At 42.7% G+C, this 17,642-nt stretch overlaps 1 protein-coding gene across 12 annotated transcripts in view; it reads left to right on the top strand.

Annotated features, from left to right (window-relative positions):
- LOC140455148 (ras/Rap GTPase-activating protein SynGAP-like) overlaps window positions 1–17,642 on the top strand; it is a 1,171,996-nt gene that overhangs the window by 59,413 nt on the left and 1,094,941 nt on the right. Inside the window, exon 2 of one of the 12 annotated variants that reach the window (XM_072549833.1) lies at window positions 17,369–17,449. The exons of the other annotated variants lie outside the window; for them this stretch is intronic. The gene's annotated coding sequence lies outside the window, so the exon portion shown is untranslated. The remainder of the gene's footprint in view (window positions 1–17,368; window positions 17,450–17,642) is intronic. 12 annotated transcript variants of the gene reach the window in all.

The raw sequence follows: 17,642 nt of genomic DNA, 5'->3' as shown, positions 1-17,642 counted from the left end.
GCCAAGAAGGAATGGAGTGGTACCCCTTCAGAAGGAAACCTTTGGAGGTAGGACCATACCCCGCTTCTTCTCCCCTCCCCCACCTTCCCTTCTACTCTGTCTCTTTCTAAACCCCACCCCATCCCACCAAATTCCGACGTAATCTTGCACGCTTTGCTTTAAAGCTGGGTATTCGATCAATGAAGGGGACTTTGACTACTAGTTCGTGAACTCAGGGCATGCATAGATCAACTGGCAGAGGTCTTCTCAAACATTTCAACCTCTCCTTGCAGCAGGCCACTGTCCCTGCCTGTTTCAAGAGGGCCAATATCATCCCTGTGCCTAAGAAGGCTCATGCAGCTTGTCTCAATACCGCCCAGTGGCCCTAACTTTGGTGGTCATGAAGTGCTTTGAAAGGCTGGTCATAGCATTAATCAACTCCAGCCTCCCCACTACTCTTGATCCACTCCAATTTGCCTATCAGACCAACAGATCCACGTCAGATACCATATCACTTGCCCTTCACTCCTCCCTAGAACATCTTGACACTAAGAACAGCTATGTAAGAATCCTACTCATTGAGTACAGTTCAGCCTTCAACACTATTATCCTCTCGAGACTGATTACTAAACTTAGTGATCTCGGACTAATCCCCACTCTCTGCAACTGGATCCTCAGTTTCCTGACCCACAGGCCACAATCAGTGAAGATTGGGACCATATTTTATCCTTACTAACACTCAACACTGGAGACCCCCAGGGGTGTGTACTCAGCCCCCTACTGTACCCACTGTATACCCATGACTATGTCGCCAAACACCAGACTAATGCCATTTACAAGTTCGTTGATGATACCAACATAGTCGGTCAAATCTCAGATGGCGATGAAACAGACTACAGACGGGTGATGGAAGACCTGGAAAAATGGTGCACTGAGAACAACCTGTCTCTCAATGCCAGTAAAACCAAGGAACTCATTATTGACTTTCAGCGGGATGCTACTCATGCCTCCCTACACATTTACAGCACAGAGGTGGAATGAGTGGACAGTGTCAAGCTCCTGGGAATAGTCATCCACAACAATCTTTCTTGGACTCTTCATATGGACTCATTGGTTACAAAGGCCCAACAACGTCTCTTCTTTCTCAGGCAGCTGAGGAAATATGGCATGACGGCGAATACCCTTGCCAACTTTTACAGGTGAACCATCGAGAGCATCCTGTCTGGATGTATCACTACCTGGTATGGTAACTGTACCATTCAAGATCGGAGACGGTTACAGAGAGTGGGGAACTTGGCCCAGACAATCACAAAAGCCAACCTCCCATCTATGGAATCCATCTACCAGGCTCGCTGTCAAGGAAAGGCCGCCAGCATTCTCAAAGATCCATCCCACCCTGGCAATGTTTTTCTACAACCTCTACCATCGGGAGAGAAGGTAAAGAAGCCTGAACACGCGCACCAGCCGGTTTCGGAATAGTTTCTACCCGACTGTTGTTAGGATACTGAATAGACTCATAAACTCTTAACATTCACCTGTGTTTTGTTTTTGCCCCTGTTTACCTATTATTTACTGTCTGTGCTACTTAACTCTGTGATCTGCCTGTACTGCTCGCAAGACAAAGCTTTTCACTGTGCCTTGGTAACGTGTCAATAAATTCAGGCCAGGAGGCCATTTGACCAAATGTCTGTGCCAGACAGGAAGCAAGTTGCTGGAATCCCTACAATGTAGAAGCAGGCTATTCGGCCCATCACGTCCACACTGAACCTCCAAAGAGCATCACACTCAGTCCCACCCGTCCCAACCTTATCCCTGTATTCCCACATTTTCCATAGCTAACCCACCTAGCCAGAGCATCCCTTTCAACTATGGGTCAGTTTAGCATAGCCAAACCCACCTAACCTGTACCATCTTTGGACTGTGGGAGGAAACCGGAGCACCCGGAGGAAACCCACGCAGACACGGGGAGAATGTGCAAACTCCACACAGACAGTCGCCCGAGGCTGGAATCGAACCTGCTAACCACTGAGCTACCGTGCTGCCAGTGGAAGCCGAGTCTTTGGATGTCTTTAAGGCAGGAGTGGATGGATTCCTCGCTGACCTTGCAACGACAAAGAACATTCCTCTCTTTAAATTGCAATGTTCCTGCCACTGCAACTCTCACACTCATTTTCTAAGCTGAAGAAGATTATCAACTTGTATGTTCGTAAAGAGGAGTCTCTTTTTAACCATCTTCTACAGCATGTACTTTTCATTAAAAATATTCTAGGTGGTAAGATGTTGTTCCTGCATCTTGCAGATTTGGCACTTATTGTTCTCTGTGGTAATTGACACACTGTATAGGTGCTGCTGACTCAGTCACCCCTGATGTTTCAGGAGTCCTGTTAACTATTATTAACGCTGTCCTGCTGGATAGTGATATTTCCACTTGTTGATAATTTTTTTTCCCAGTCTCCCAGGCAAGGTGTAGGACAAGGGTAAATTCCCCTTCTGCCCATTGATGTTCGGTCTCGATTATTAATCACTTTGGAATCGTCAGTTTCAGCAGGAATGTTTGCTGGGCTCCAGGTTTTTACAAAGTATTTGTTTTATTCTATCGTGAGGTGTAGCTGGCCAGGCCAGCGTTTACTGCCCGTCCCTGATTGCTCTTGAACGGATGTTGCTTGACGGGCCTTTTCGGGGGGAGTTAAAAGTCAAGTACATTGGCGTGGGTCAGGAGTCACACATAGGTCAGACCGAGTAAGGGCGGCAGATTTCTCTCCCTGAATGACATTAGTGAACCGGTTGGGTTCTTTTGACAGTTATCAATGGTTTCATTAGTTCTGAGACTAATTCCAGATTTTCTGAATTGGATTTAAATTTTGCCCTGTTGACATTAAAACCCAGAATGTTAGCCTGGGTCTCTGCTGTATGTTACCCCCGTGGTATAATGTATAATTTGTTCTTTCCACAGATTTGACATGTTTTGGGGGATGTAGACATCCTCCCTCATGTCGGTGAGCACCTCATGGCCACACCCAGGATGTATTTAACTTCACAGAGTAGTGTTTGAGACGAGGGTGCTGACTAAGTGATGATGTTGAGCCCATTTAAGGTGCGTCAGGACAGATGCATGGGTAGGTGGGGAGCAGAGGGAGACAGATGCTTAGGAATTGGGTGACAGGTTTAGACGGTGGATTAGGATCAGCTCAGGTTTGGAGGGCCGAGGGGCCCGTTCCTGAGCTTTAAATTTTCTTTGTTCTTGTTCCATACTCTTCAACAAATTCCTTACGTTTTCTAGTTATGAACTGGGTGCCATCAGCTTGCACTAATCTTTGAGGAATCGGTTGCTCAGCAACGGAGTTCACTCTGGAGATGATTGTTGTAGCTGTCAAATATTTTTCACTTCCTGGATGAAAATGAACACTGAGTAGCACTCCCATTCCTGACTGCCTGGAAATCAATCGGAAATCCCACTGCAGCCTGGGTCCTGGATGGTATCCCTCTTCCTGCCTCGTGTTTCTGTGGTCCTGGCACAGGATGCATACGAAAGCCATATTTTTAGACTAGATTACTTACAGTGTGGAAACAGGCCCTTCGGCCCAACAAGTCCACACCGCCCCGCCGAAGCGCAACCCACCCATACCCCTACATTTACCCCTTACCTAACACTACGGGCAATTTTAGCCTGGCCAATTCACCTGACCTGCACATCTTTGGACTGTGGGAGGAAACCGGAGCACACCCACACAGACACGGGGAGAATGTGCAAACTCCACACAGTCAGTCGCCTGAGGCGGGAATTGAACCCGGGTCTCTGGCGCTGTGAGGCAGCAGTGCTGCTTCTAGGTATTTCTCGGTATCCTGGTACTGCTCTGCATTTACATCTCCCCATTCCCATGTGGCTCCCTCAAATCTCCCAGAGGAGCTCCTCCCACATTGTTTTGGGGGTTGATTATTTGGGATCTGTCCAGTAAAGCACCATCTACCAGTGAGATGTCATTTCTGATAGAGCAGTATGGCTGTGTTTACCTATCTTCTCAGTGGTCCCTGGATCATTTGCTGAGAGACAGCATCTGTAACTCTTTGTCCTTGCTGGCCTCTCATCAAATTTGATTCGGTTTTGATTTGATTTATTGTCACATGTACCTAAGTACAGTGAAAAGCTTTGTTTTGCGAGCTATATAGGCAGATTATAACAAACAAGGGTATAAAGGGTGCTGAGACAGAGTGAGGCAGACAGGTTCCACTGCACAGGAGGCATGCAAAGCGAGATCGACATTAGCAAAATCAAGATTATTTGAAGTTAGAGAGTCCATTAGTCAGTCTAATAACAGCAGGGAAGAAGTTGTTCTTGAACCTGTTGGTGCATGTGTTCAAGCTACTGTATTTTCTGCCTGGTGGAAGAGGTTGTTGGAGAGAATTAACTGGCTGGGAGGGGTCTTTGAAAACATTGTTCATGTTGTGTGAACAGAAACAGAAACAGAATGTCATTGGGGTGGGACACAGTGGTTAGCACTGCTGCCTCATAGCACCAGGGTCCCCAATTCAATTCCACCCTTGGGCGACTGTCTGTGCGCAAGGGTGCACAACCTCCTGTAGTTTCTTACCAGTTGCTGTCCCAGACCGTTACACAACCGGACAGTATGATTTCTGTGGTGCATCTGTAGGAGTTGGCAAAGGTCCTTATGGACATGCCGAATTCCCTGAGCTGTCGAAGGAAGAAGAGGCGTTGCTGTGCCTTCTTGACCGTCACATCCACGTGGCAAGTCCAGGACAGGTTGTCAGTTATCGTCACTCTGAGGAACTTGATGCTCTCCACCCTCTCAATCTCGCTGCTCTGTCAATGTAGATGAGGGCATGTCCCCCTCCTTCATTCCTGAAGTCCATTATCAGTTCTTCTGTCTTGCTGACATTGAGAGAGGGAGGTTGTTACCATGGCACCACAACACTAAGCCCTCTACCTCCTTCCTGCATTCTGACTCATCGTTGTTTGATATCCGTTCTACCACGGTGGTGTTGTCAGCAAACTTGTAGATGGTGAATTCATTTAGAATTTGGCTCCACAGTCATAGGTGTACAGGGTGGTGGTGTTGCACTGACCAACTGGAGAGGCTCTATCCCTAGACTTCTATCTCATGCCTGTCCTGCTGGGGTAAGTAATCCCCCTCAGCACCGTTTCTCTTGAAGACTTTTTATTTCCAGTTGAGATTGTAACTCTGAAGCATCAACAGTAACACCTCTGTTGTGGTCCTGGTACTTTACACAAATTCATTGTGAACAATGGCTGTGTCTCCATTACTTTGCTGGTTCATGGAATCCCTGCAGTGTGAAAGCAGACCATTCAGCCCATCGAAGAAAACACTGACCCTCCAAAGAGCATCCCACCCAGACCAACTCACCACACCCTATCCCCCCCGTATTTCCCATGACCAATCCATCTAACCTGCGCATTCCTGGACACGATGAGGCAATTTCCTGTGGCCAATCCACTTAACCTGCGCATTCCTGGACACGATGGGGCAATTTCCTGTGGCCAATCCACCTAACCTGCACATTTTAGGATTATGGGAGGGAACACATACAGACATGGGGAGAATGTGCAAACAGTCGCTCAAGGGTGGAATTGAATCCAGGACCCTGGTGCTGTGAGGCAGCAGTGCTAACCACGGTTTCTGTTTCTGGTTTTCACACAGCATGAACAACTTGGCATTCTTTTTCTCTCTCTCTCTGGCATAAATTTGGGTTGATATTTCAGTTCACCAATAAATTGATGAGAGTGTCTGTTGCCCATATGCTCAAGAGGGCACCTAGAACATGTTTTAGGTTTCCCCTTGGCTGCTACCATATTGGGTGCATTAGTATTACCTTTTGGTTCACAAGGGGTTAGAATAAATCTCACTGCATGCTTAGAAAGATGAGAGCCTTCTATATTTAATAGGGTGGTCATGCTTCTGGCTAGGAACTTTCCTGAGACCACAGCCAGGATGTACACAATAGCTGACTGTCTCGTGCAGCTGGGAATGTCGCCCCACTGGGAACAGTTGGCTAATTAGTTCCTAGCTCTTGGCAGACAATCGAGCAACATATATCCACCGGCTGAAATATTAGAGAGGACAGTTAAGAGTTAAGAACAATGATGTGGATCTAGACTCACATGACATATTTAATTCTCTGTTAGTGAACCCAAAGACATTTTAATGGCAGCTTTATGGAGCTGAAACTAAGTTTTATTTCGCCAAGTGTTTCGCTTTTTCTTTGGTGGGTTTTACATGGCGAGGCCTCGGAAGTTTTCCCACCCACCTTACTAAACTTTTCTCGATCCCACCCCCCCATTATGATGTCCTTCAAATCTGAGTTCTGCCTCACCTTACCATGCATTGTTCCTAGAACATCACAACAGTTGACAGATATCTGCCCCTAAGACTGGTCTTCCTGACATCCAGGCCATCTTTAAAGATGCTCCAGGTTCGAGTCCAATGCCCGGCCATGGAAGGTTCCGGCATTTGAAGGTGATGCAACTTAATAGTTGCCAGTAATTCACTCCTGCTTCCCTTCCTTATGATATGACCTCATCTTCCATGTTGCCCTGTCTTTTTCCCAAATCTCCTCAGAGTTCAGTTACCACTCGCAAGAAACTTTGTTGAGAATGAGGTCATCTAGCCCGACCCTGGTTTCTCAGAAGGGAGTCCAGTTTCGGTCCCTTACCCTGTTTTAGCCCCTCATTCTTAAATTCGCAAGGTTTTTTTTACTGATTTTCTTGTTTCTTTCCTTTTGGAATCCCTTCTGTTAGGAGGGAGACGAGCTAAGTTGTGAGACCGCATCTGGAGTATGGTGCACAGTTTTGGGTGTTTTTATCTGAGGCATATGCTCTGGCTGTGGAGGGGGTGTGATGAAGGTTTACTGGGCTGCTTCCTGGGATGTAGGACTGACGGATGAAGAGAGATTGAACCTGTTAGGACAATATTGACTGGAGTTCAGAAAAATGAGGGAGACCTCATAGAAACGAATAAAATGATAACGGGACTGGTCAGTAAATGTAGGAAGAATGTTCCCAATGACTGGGGAGTCAAGATTGAGGAATTACAGTCTCAGGATATGGGATAGGCAAATTGCAGTTGAAATAGGGAGGCATTTCTACACCTAAAGCATGGTGAATCCTCTCCCAGAGGGAACCTTTTGAGACTAAAACATTGGATGTTTCCAAGAGGGATTTGGACCTAGTCTTTAGGGCTAAAAGGATCAAAGGGTATGAGGAGAAAACAGAGATAGCAGCCTGAGTTGGATGATAACATTGAATGGCAGAGAAGGCTGGAAGGACTGAATGGCCTCAGAGTCCTCTGAGGGCTCTGTACCTTCTTCCTCAGGGGTGGAGCTGATGCCTCCTTCAGGGTAGAGGTTGTGTGGGTGCTGCTGGTATCTACATCTGAGGAAAGGCCTTTCTGCACAAGTGCGAGCATCTGAAGAATAGCTTAACGCTGGAGATAATGGGAGAGGTGTGCAGCACAACACAGTGTGTCTCCGCATAGAGATCCCACCATCCCCAAGAGAGAAGTCTCCGTCTATTCATAGGGGAGATGGAGAGCTGAACGTTGGCCACACAGACGGCTGTCTTGGTCCCCTTTGCACAGTTATGAGACCTTTCTCTCCTGCAACGAGACAAAAAGAGTGAGATGGGAGAACTGTTTGCAGGTGTAGGAGAGATGGTGAGGTGTTTCCATTGAACTGGACTTGTTTGTAGCAGAGCTGTATCAGAGCTTTTGACAGTAGTAAGAGTTGTGGACCATTGCCGCGATGTTACTGTTGTTATGAGTCTTGACAGGGGTCCCACTATCCTATGAGCTGTACCAATAGTGTAAATATCTTATTTAATCACCAAAATGGTCAATTTGTTTCTCTTTATTAATGTTCCTCAGACCAAAAGAGACTCCCACCAAGTAAAAAGAAATTTGTGTTGTAAGAGCAAGCCATGTTCTTTAAACAAGGGGCAACATGGGTTATTAACTGAGATACTGTGCAGACTTAAACTTTATTCTCCTCAATTCTAACACACACAATTCTAACACACACAGACAGGACAAGTCAACACAGCTCTGCAGGGTAGTTATGAGTGGACAGATAAGTCAAAAGCAAGCAGTTAATGCGGAAACCAAATTAAGGAGAGATAAGGAGGTGACTTTCTGGCAGTTCCTTTGGTTTCTTGTCAATGAGCTCCCATTGTTGTCAGCCTGAGAACCACTGAAGACTCTCCATTAGAGTGGTAGGTCATTTTGACATAGGTCTTAGCTTTCAGAGTTCATGGAGAAAATCAGAGACACCCTGGAGTTTTCACTGATCCTCAGGAAATACAACTGGTTGCATTTAAGTGTTATATTTTATTCAGAGAGAGCAAGTAAGAGCTAGCATTGTTTCCTTGCATGCCTCTGCACAACTGAATAGGTCTAAAATCTGAGGCAAAACACAAACAAGATGCCCAAAGACTGTTCCTAGGCAACCTCCAGAACTTGGCCCCTTTCAAATCTGATTCTGTGTCTAGCAATTATAAACCATTAAGCATTCTCTTATTTCCTTTTTAAAAGGTTTTTTTTTCCCCTCAAGTCACTTGTCTTTTTCTGGACAGCAGACAGCCCTCTATTCTTTTGATCTTGTGACTTTAGCATTCCAAAACATCACATGGTCAAACCATTAACCAGGGACTGTACAAATCTTCGATCTTCTGATTTTGGTCATCCTCATGACTGCGTGTTCCCAACACTGTGTAATGGCAGTGTCAGAGTGAGTGTGGCGAAGCAGGAGGAAGATGGTGGTTCTTACCCCATGCTGGGCACAGAAACTCACAGCATCATAAAGTCAGAGAGGCCTACAGCACAGAAAAAAGGCCCTTCAGCCCATCGAGTCCATACCAGTCAAAAGCAAACAACCGAACTATTGTGATGGAGTCAGAGGTCATTCGATTTTTTCCGACAATGAGCTTACCTCTTTATCAGCAAGATAGCGCTGAGCAGGGCCACTACCTGGTTCACATTGTTGTGGATTTGTTGCCAAGACCTCCTTTGTTGGTTCACAGCAAAGCAGCTGCCTTCCTCCACTGCTAAGGATGTATTGGATGTTTGACCAGTCTCTGTATATCTCCCAGGGATCTTTCAGATCATTGATCACTTTTGTAACTTATGACAGAGGTGTATTAGATATTGATCGGCCTCAGTATTTCAAAGAAACATGGAATCATAGATTGCCGACAGTGCAGAAAGAGGCCATTTGGTCCACGCTGTCACTCCAAAGGGCATCCCACCCAGACCCAAATCCACCCCCCCCATCCCACTAGCCAAGCATGCGATTCTTACCAGAGCTAACCCGACTAGCCTGCACGTTCCTGGACACTATGGGCAATCTAGGATGGCAAATCCATCTAATCTGCGCATCCTTGGACTGTGAGTGGAAATACAGCACCCAGAGGAAACCTACACCAACACGGGAGAATGTGCAAACCCCACGCAGGCCATCACCCAAGGAGGAATCAAGCCCAGATCCCTAGCACTGTGAGGCAACAGTGCTAACCACTGAGCCACCCAAAGACATTATTGATCGATCTCTGTGGCTTACATAGGGATGTGTTGAATTATTGATCATTCTCAGTATTTCTTACAAAGATTAATTCTATTACTGTTTGATCTCTGTAATTCTGCTAACAGTGAGCAGGATATTGGTCATTCTTGGGTTTTCAGGCAAGGATGTATTGGATTATTGATCAATATCAGTATTTTACACAGAGGTACATAGGACCGAAGGGTCTGTTTCCATGCTGTACGTGACTCTATGTGTTGGATATTTTCCACTCTCCATTTTCTTCACAGGGATGTTCTGGATTATTAATCTGTCTCTGTATTTATCCCAAGAATATATCTGATATTGATCATTAGTTGTCTTTCTCCCAATTATATATTATTGATTAGTCTCTCTGATTTTCACAGGGACATGTTGGATTATTGACCAGACTCAGTATTACTCACAGGGAAGTGGTTGAATTATTTATCAGTCCTTATATTTTCAGAGGGATGTATTTGAGCATTGAAAATTTCCGGTATTTTCCTCTGGGATAGTTGAGCGCATTAATTGGACTGTATATTTCTAATATCGATGTGTGGGATTAATGAACAGTCTCTGTATTTATCAGCAATGCATTGGATTATTGATCAATCTGTACTTCTCTCACAGCATTTTATTAGTTTATTGATCAATCTTACCATTTCTCAGTGAGGTGTTTCTCACAGGGTTGTAATGGGTTGTTGATTTGTTTCTGTATTAATCACAGTCTGGAGTAATGACCAAATTACAGGCCCTCGTACTGTTCCTGTCCTGACCTTCCAGCCCCAGCTGTGAGCAAAGTTTCAGCATTTCTCTCAACCATTCAATGTGTGCTTGATGATTAATTGCACTTGGTATTTCTCACACGGTTCAGTCTCTGTATTACCCACAGCGATGTTATTAGGTGATCAATCAGTCTCTCTACTTTTCCCTGAGAAATATTTGATATTGATCATTGAATCATATAATCCCCGCAGTGCGGAAAGAAGCCTTTTTCCCATCGGGTCTGCATTGACGCTCTGAAGAACATCCCATCCAGACCCAATGCCTAACCATATCCCCATAAACCCGCATTTCCCATGGTTCACTCACCTAGCCTACACATCTACTGGACACTACGGAGTAATGTAGCATGGCCAATCCACTTAACCTGCTCATCTTTGGACTGTGGGAGGAAACCGAAGCCTCCAAAGGAAACCCACGCAGACTCAGGGCGAATGTGCAAACTCCACACAGACAGTCACCGAAGACAGATCAGTCTCTACATTTCTCACAAAATGTAGTTGATTATTGACTGGACTCTATATCTCTCACGAGGATGAAATGGAGTATTGATCAGCCTCTGTATTTCTCAAAGGCTGTCATTGGATGATTGATCACTCTCTGTAATTGTCAAAGGGATATACTAGAAGTTTGATGAGTCTCTGTCTTCCTTTGAAGAAAGTATCAGGTTATTGATGTGTTTCTGTATTTATCGCAGGTCATTGAGCATCGTCATCACTTCTCTTATGTCTGATTTTAAACTGGTTTCTGTATGTTTTTAACAATTTATTTTAAGTTTGGATTTTGAATTTTGAGTTTGTATCTGTATGGATTTCTTTAAGTATCTCAGTTAATTTGGAAGTATTTCCGTAGACATAGAGATTTTTTTTTTTAAACAGTTCATGAGGGCTACTTCAGCGACTAAAAGTGATTTGTGTTTGCTTTAGGATTTTACAGTTTTGCAAGGTGAGCTGTTATGCCTTAAGATCTGTTAGAAATTTCTGCACTTGGGTTTATTTTTAAAGTTAGGGGAAACGATGACAAATCAGAGGGAAAGTTGTTTTTTTTTAGTTTTATTCTGAGAAGTCATTGCATGTATAAAGAAATTCTCCTGAGAAAGGGAGAACATAGTGAAACTGTATGACTTTAGAGTAAGGACTTGATAATAGGCCAGAGCGAAGGTGTTGACGTAAAACCTTGAAGAGGTTACTTGAAACTGATTATGGTTAAACTCAGATGTATGATAGCTCTAGAACTAAGCTACCAGACATCCCAGTCTCTGAGTTATTGTTACGGTTACCTTAAACCTATGGGAATACTAGAGAAACACATTCTGCTGTAACTACAGTATAAGGCTTGTTGTACAAGGCTGGTGATTTTAAAGTTGGAAAGGAATTTTCTGGTATTCATGGGCTAATATTTTTACTGTGTCTTTCAAGCTCAGTATTTTTGCTATCAGTAAATAGATTGGTTTATTCTATTTTATCTTCACTTCTTTTATTTACTATACTCCTGTTTTATTGTTAAAACAAAACTTGCAACATTGTGTGCTTTTGACTCAATGAGGAACACCTTGTTAAAATGAATACTAAACAAAATATGACTTTTGAAGTCAAATTTCAATCTGGGATCTAACTTGTATGATAGTAACATCAGCTGGGATCATAACACAATAATGTTTTGCATAGATCAACAGCTATATTTCAGGCAGTGGCAGATTGGATTATTGATTTGTTTTGATATTTCTCACAGGGAGAAGTCGGACTATTGATCTATTGTTGAATCTCTGCAATGCTTACAGAGATAATTGGATTAATGATCAGTCTTAGTATCTGTCACTGGAATGTTTTGGATTATTGATCAATCTCTGGATATCTCACAAGTTTATATTTGATTATTGACCTGTCTTTGTGCCTCATGGGGATGTATCGGTTTACTGATTACTGTTGGGGTTATATTCAATGACTGATCATTCTCTGTGGTTCTCATGTTGAATATTGATCGGTCTCCATATTTCTCAGAGGGATATACTGGCTTATTGATCAGTCTCCAAAGTTCTCACAGATTTATGCAGGTTTGCTGATCACTTGAAGCTTCACACAATAAATATTTAGATTCTTGATCCATTTTGGCATTTCTCACTGAAACTTACTGGATTATTGATTAGTTTCTGTATTTCTCATTGCAAGTGCTAGAAATCTGAAACGAACCCAGAAAGTGCTGGAGAAACTCATCTGTGGAGAGAGAAACAGAGTTAACATTTCAAGCCATTGCGATGCTTCTTTAGGGCAGGAGACATGTCAGACTCAAAAAAAAACCTTAGCTGTTCCTCTCTTCTTGTACCAGGCCAGATCGGCTGGGTTTTTCCAGCACTTCCAGTTTAAATATTCAGTTTCTGTACTTTAACCAAGGTGTCGTCAGATATGATCAGTCTCTGTATTTTTGACAGGGATGTACTGAATTATTGTTCAGTTTCTATACTTACAGCAGGCAGGCATTAGATTATTGATCCGGTTCTGTATTTCTTCTGAAATATTGGTTTTTCATTTATCTCTGTATTTCCAATAGGGATGTCTTGGAACTTTGATCCATCTCTGATTTAGATACTGATGCTGATCTCTGCTACTGCTTGGGGATGAAGTGGTCTTGTTCAGAATGGCAGCCAGTGATCGCCCCAAGAGCTGTCCGAGGCAGGCAGTTCCAAAGACTCTCAACAGACTGAGAGAAGAAACTCCTCCATTTTAAATGAATTCCGGAAATACTCACAGAGAGGGATATGGTGATTCAGTGTTCCAGGTGTGATTCAAAATAGCAATCCGTCATAGAATGGTGTAGCAGGATATTTGAAGCTGACACCAAATGGAAGATGGAGATTTGGGATCAAGGAGAGGGCCTTGTATTCGTCATAGAAGCTTCATCCCAATGATCATTCAGTTGCGTTGTACTAAGCAGTAAATATATGTATACAGTTGTGGAATAGACTGATTGAAAAGCTAGCTAGACACTCTGAGTAATAAGAATTAGAACAAAGCTAAGAAACTTGGACCTTTGTTCCACCAGTTTGAGATTTAGAAATGGTAACAAACTAAAACCTTTAAAAACAGAGGTCATTCCTTATATCACAGCTAGAGGCAATTTTCTTATCAGCACAGATATAGTCTGCGGTGAAATCATGTTGTTATTAAGTGGACTAATGAAGAAAAAGATCTGAAAAACATTGGGTTTGGAAAACAATAATGCCATTATATCAGTAAAAGCTGTGAAATTGCAGCATTCACAATCGAAATACAGCTGTGTTCTTTTAATGAAACAGAATCTCTCCATTAAAGATTTGGAGAAGTGTTATTGACACCAGGACACAGAAATGTAGATGAAAAGAAATTAATTTTGCTTTTAAATAAAAATCTACATAGACCATTTGCGAAATGTAAAGAAAACTTAGTCACAGATGCAGGAATAAGGGACGGAGAGTGCAATAAACCCTTAGAAGAGATGTAAGATCATAAGAAATGTCAAAAGGCACCATTACCATCACCGTCATGGGCTATGGTAAGTCCAGTCTTACCGAGGAATTTCAACGAGGTGGTGGCTATGGATTTAAAGGTTTGGGATAAAGCTGAAAACATTTGTATCTTAAATTGAGCGAACATGACAAATGGACTCAGCTTGTTGACAATAATACAGTGATTTTAAAAAAATTGTGGATAAGGTAGTGGAAATGTGGATAGGAACTGTATTTGGAAAACTTGCAACATTTCTAGAGGACAGTTTGCCAATGATGAACTTAGAAATTCTGGTGTAAACTTGAAAATAGTAACCATGTTACTGCAGCATCAGTAAGGCCTTTCATTGATGATAGGTGTGAGGCCATGCAGTATTGATGAAATGGATGAAATAAAACTTTGGAAACTCAGTTAAACTGTACATTATCAGTTATATTAGTATGTGCTGCACTAGTATACACTTTGATGGACTTGGTTTGATATGGTCCATATCAGCTAGCTTTTGGGTAGGAATCCTTTTAAAGTCCAATCAGTAATTAGTGATCAGTCACCAGCTTGGGAAGGAGCTATATTTTGCTTTTTAATCATTTAAATACACTGTACGCAAGCAGTCAGCCTGAGGCCTCAGGAAGAACTCAGTGAGCCATAATGTAAAGCCATTGGAAACGAGTTTGAAACAAGAGATATACAGTTTATAATAAAAGAGAGGTGCTTAAAGGTTGGAGATGCCCAGGGAAATCTATTGGTAAAGCCAGAAAAAATAATACCGGTAAAGAATGGGAACCAGACTTGCCTGGCTTTAAGGTTGCTGGCTGTGGATGATAAAAGCAGTGAGGAGCCAGCTATCCATCCTGAACATATGTGGCACACCTATGAGGATAACATTGTCATGTGTCTGATGATGGACAAATCAGGTATGCTGGTTAAAAGTGAGGCTATTGGTCGCAAAGACCAACTATCAAAAGCGGGTACTAAAGTCCAATATTCTGTCCTGTGCTGTACTTTTCTATGTTCTATGTTCTATATTCACGAGGAGGGAGCTCGTCAGTGGAGAAATGTCATTCTTATAGGTATAACATGAAGGCCACTCGGCAGTACAACAACAGACTGAATGTATAGGATGGGGACAGGAGGTCAGTCCCATTTATTAGGAATCTGAAGTATAAAAAGAAAAGACAAGGAAATACTTTTCTAGCTCGGACAGCGGATCTGAGAGTCAACATGCTCTGAGAAAGAAATCCAATTGGTAAGAGGGTGGTCAAGTCAAACATTAACCAAGAGCTAGACTATACTCTATAAGCTGCAGGTGCAGCTTACCAAGGTCAAGGAATATAGGACAGACCAGGAATACCACCCGGAGTAGGAGTCTCTGTGATCGGGGCATCTCATTGGCTGTGAACAAACTTCAATGGCAATGAATAGCCAGGATTTACAAAGCTGAAGGGAATTTGGGTTGTACACAGCAGTGCAAAATAGGGGACAAACGGTCCTACCAGATAGGTAGACATTCAAGGTAAAGGTGTCTCCTGCTAAAGCAAGGCAAGAGACACAAAGTGTTGACGAAAAACTGTGGGTCTGAGATAGAGGAGTCAATTCACCTAGTCTGAGAAAAACAATTTGGTGATTTTTTTTTGGTATTGCTAGCATTCTATGTCTCTACGTTTCTATGTTTAAATACTTGGGAATTGCGATCACCTTAGAAGAAAGCTACATTTCTGCAAGGGGCCTCAGCTGAAAAGACAAGTGCATTCTCCAGAAGTGCCAACTGTAGAGGGAGACACTCAGGAAGTTAAACGAACGTTAAATGAATGTGTTCATGGCATTGTTGTTGCCTCTTCTTCCTGACCTCTACAGTAAGGTCAGTCTTTTCAAAATTAGGTTGAAAGCAGACCCTGCCTGCTCTACTGGGACCACAGGGCAGTTTTCAGGCATCTTTATGAAGCATGTAGGTTACTTTATGTGGGGTCGGGGGGGGGGGGGCAAAAACATTGTCATAAACGGGCTTGCACCAGGATTGAAAATTGGTCATTCAGCTTCAGGGGCTTTTAAGTATATTGGATTGGTAATCAAACAGAAAGGACCAAGAGTTTCTTTATGTCAGCCCCATTGTTATTATAAAGATGCCAGGAGAAAATGATCCAGTGTTTAGATTAAAGGTGTGTTGGAAAATCACAGCAGATCAGGCAGCAGCTGAGGAGCAGGAAAATTGACGTTTCACTCAAAAGCCCTTCATCAAGGTCGAATTCCTTATGAAGGGCTTTTGCCTGAAACTTCGATTTTCCTGCTCCTCGGATGCTGCCTGACCTGCTGTGCTTTTCCAGCACCACTCGAATCTAAGCTCTGGTTTCCAGCATCTGCAGTCCTCACTTTTGCCTCGAAAATGATACAGTGCCTTCCAAAACTGAAGGAGCAGAATTGCGAAGATTAATTGGGCAGCTAATTGACAGAGCTGCCAAGTAAGACCAGATGGCAGTTTTGAAGCATTAGAGTTGTATACAACTATGCAAAATGCCAAGGTGGGAGTTTTCAGTCAGACAAAACGCTGAAAAAAATGGAGCATTGTGTTTTCAAATTTCCATCACCAGGAGATGCCAGGGACGTGAGACGTACTGTTTTTGGTCATAACTCAGCTGCAAATTCTGATGAATTCTCCAATGCAGTCAGATTTACAATTTTTTCATTTTGGAAAGGAGGATAAGTGTTGCCCTTTAGCTCAGGAAGTTTCAAGACAAAACTGAAGAGTAGTGAAAGAAAAACCAACCTTAGCTATAGACACCCTCGCTCTTGCCTGGGCGTTAAATGTGGCTCTTTTTTTTAATTGAACTATTGGTAGGTCCTAAAAAGGGATTTAGCAGCAACATCCGTTGAGTGCTCCATTGATAATAAGTCATGATGGGATAATGTACACTTTTTGAAACTCATGAATGGGAAAGGTCTGAAATCAATATTGCTGTTTTAAAACAGATATGAATAGATAGCTGCAGTCTGCCATCTGACTGCTTTGTGAGAAAAGGGAGCAAGCTCTCAGAAACTGTTGAAGCACAGAAAAAAAAAGACATTTAGAACACAAATGTACACTTTCAAGAAACACAAGGATTGTAAAATGTTGTCATTGTGTTTTTTTTTGGTTTTTTTCAGTTATTGTGTATATGTATTAATTTGTTTGAAAAAGACTTGTCTATTAGGAGCTGCATGGTGCCTAAAACCTAATGGCGCTGGAGAACGAATAATGATTATCTGTTAATTAAGGGATAATTGCATTAGAACTGTTGTAAAAATGTGGGGAAAACATAATCAGTGTGGTTGACATTTGTAGATTGGGAATAAAATTCTGACTGGAAAAGTATTTGCCTGGACTCTGTCTAATCAGCATTTAACCTCTAGTATTCAACCCACACGGTGTATTGGATATTGATTAGTCTTGGTATTTCAGGCTGTGCTGGATTGGATTATTGACCAGTCTTGGTATTTCTTGCAGAGAAGTATTGGATTATTAATCAATCTTGGTACTTCTCACATGGATATATTGGTTTATTGATCAGTCTCTATATTTCTCACAGGGTGTATTGGATTATTGATCAGTCTCGGTATTTCGGGCAGTGATGTATTGGAATATTGATCAGTCTCTGTATTTCTCGCAGGTATGTATTGGTTTATTGACCAGTCTTGGCATTTCTTACAGGGATGTATTGGATTATTGATCAGCCTTGGTATTTCTTATAAGCATGAATTAGATTATAGAGCTGTCTTGTTATTTCTCACAAGGTACGTTGGTTTATTGATCAATTTCTGTATGTCAGGCAGGGATGTATTAGATTATTGATCAGTTTCTGT

The sequence above is a fragment of the Chiloscyllium punctatum genome, chromosome 30 (genome assembly GCF_047496795.1).
Source record: "Chiloscyllium punctatum isolate Juve2018m chromosome 30, sChiPun1.3, whole genome shotgun sequence".
Classification (NCBI taxonomy): Eukaryota; Metazoa; Chordata; class Chondrichthyes; order Orectolobiformes; family Hemiscylliidae; genus Chiloscyllium; species Chiloscyllium punctatum.
Note: the sequence above shows the minus strand (reverse complement) of the source record. Positions and strands in the feature narration are given on the sequence as shown.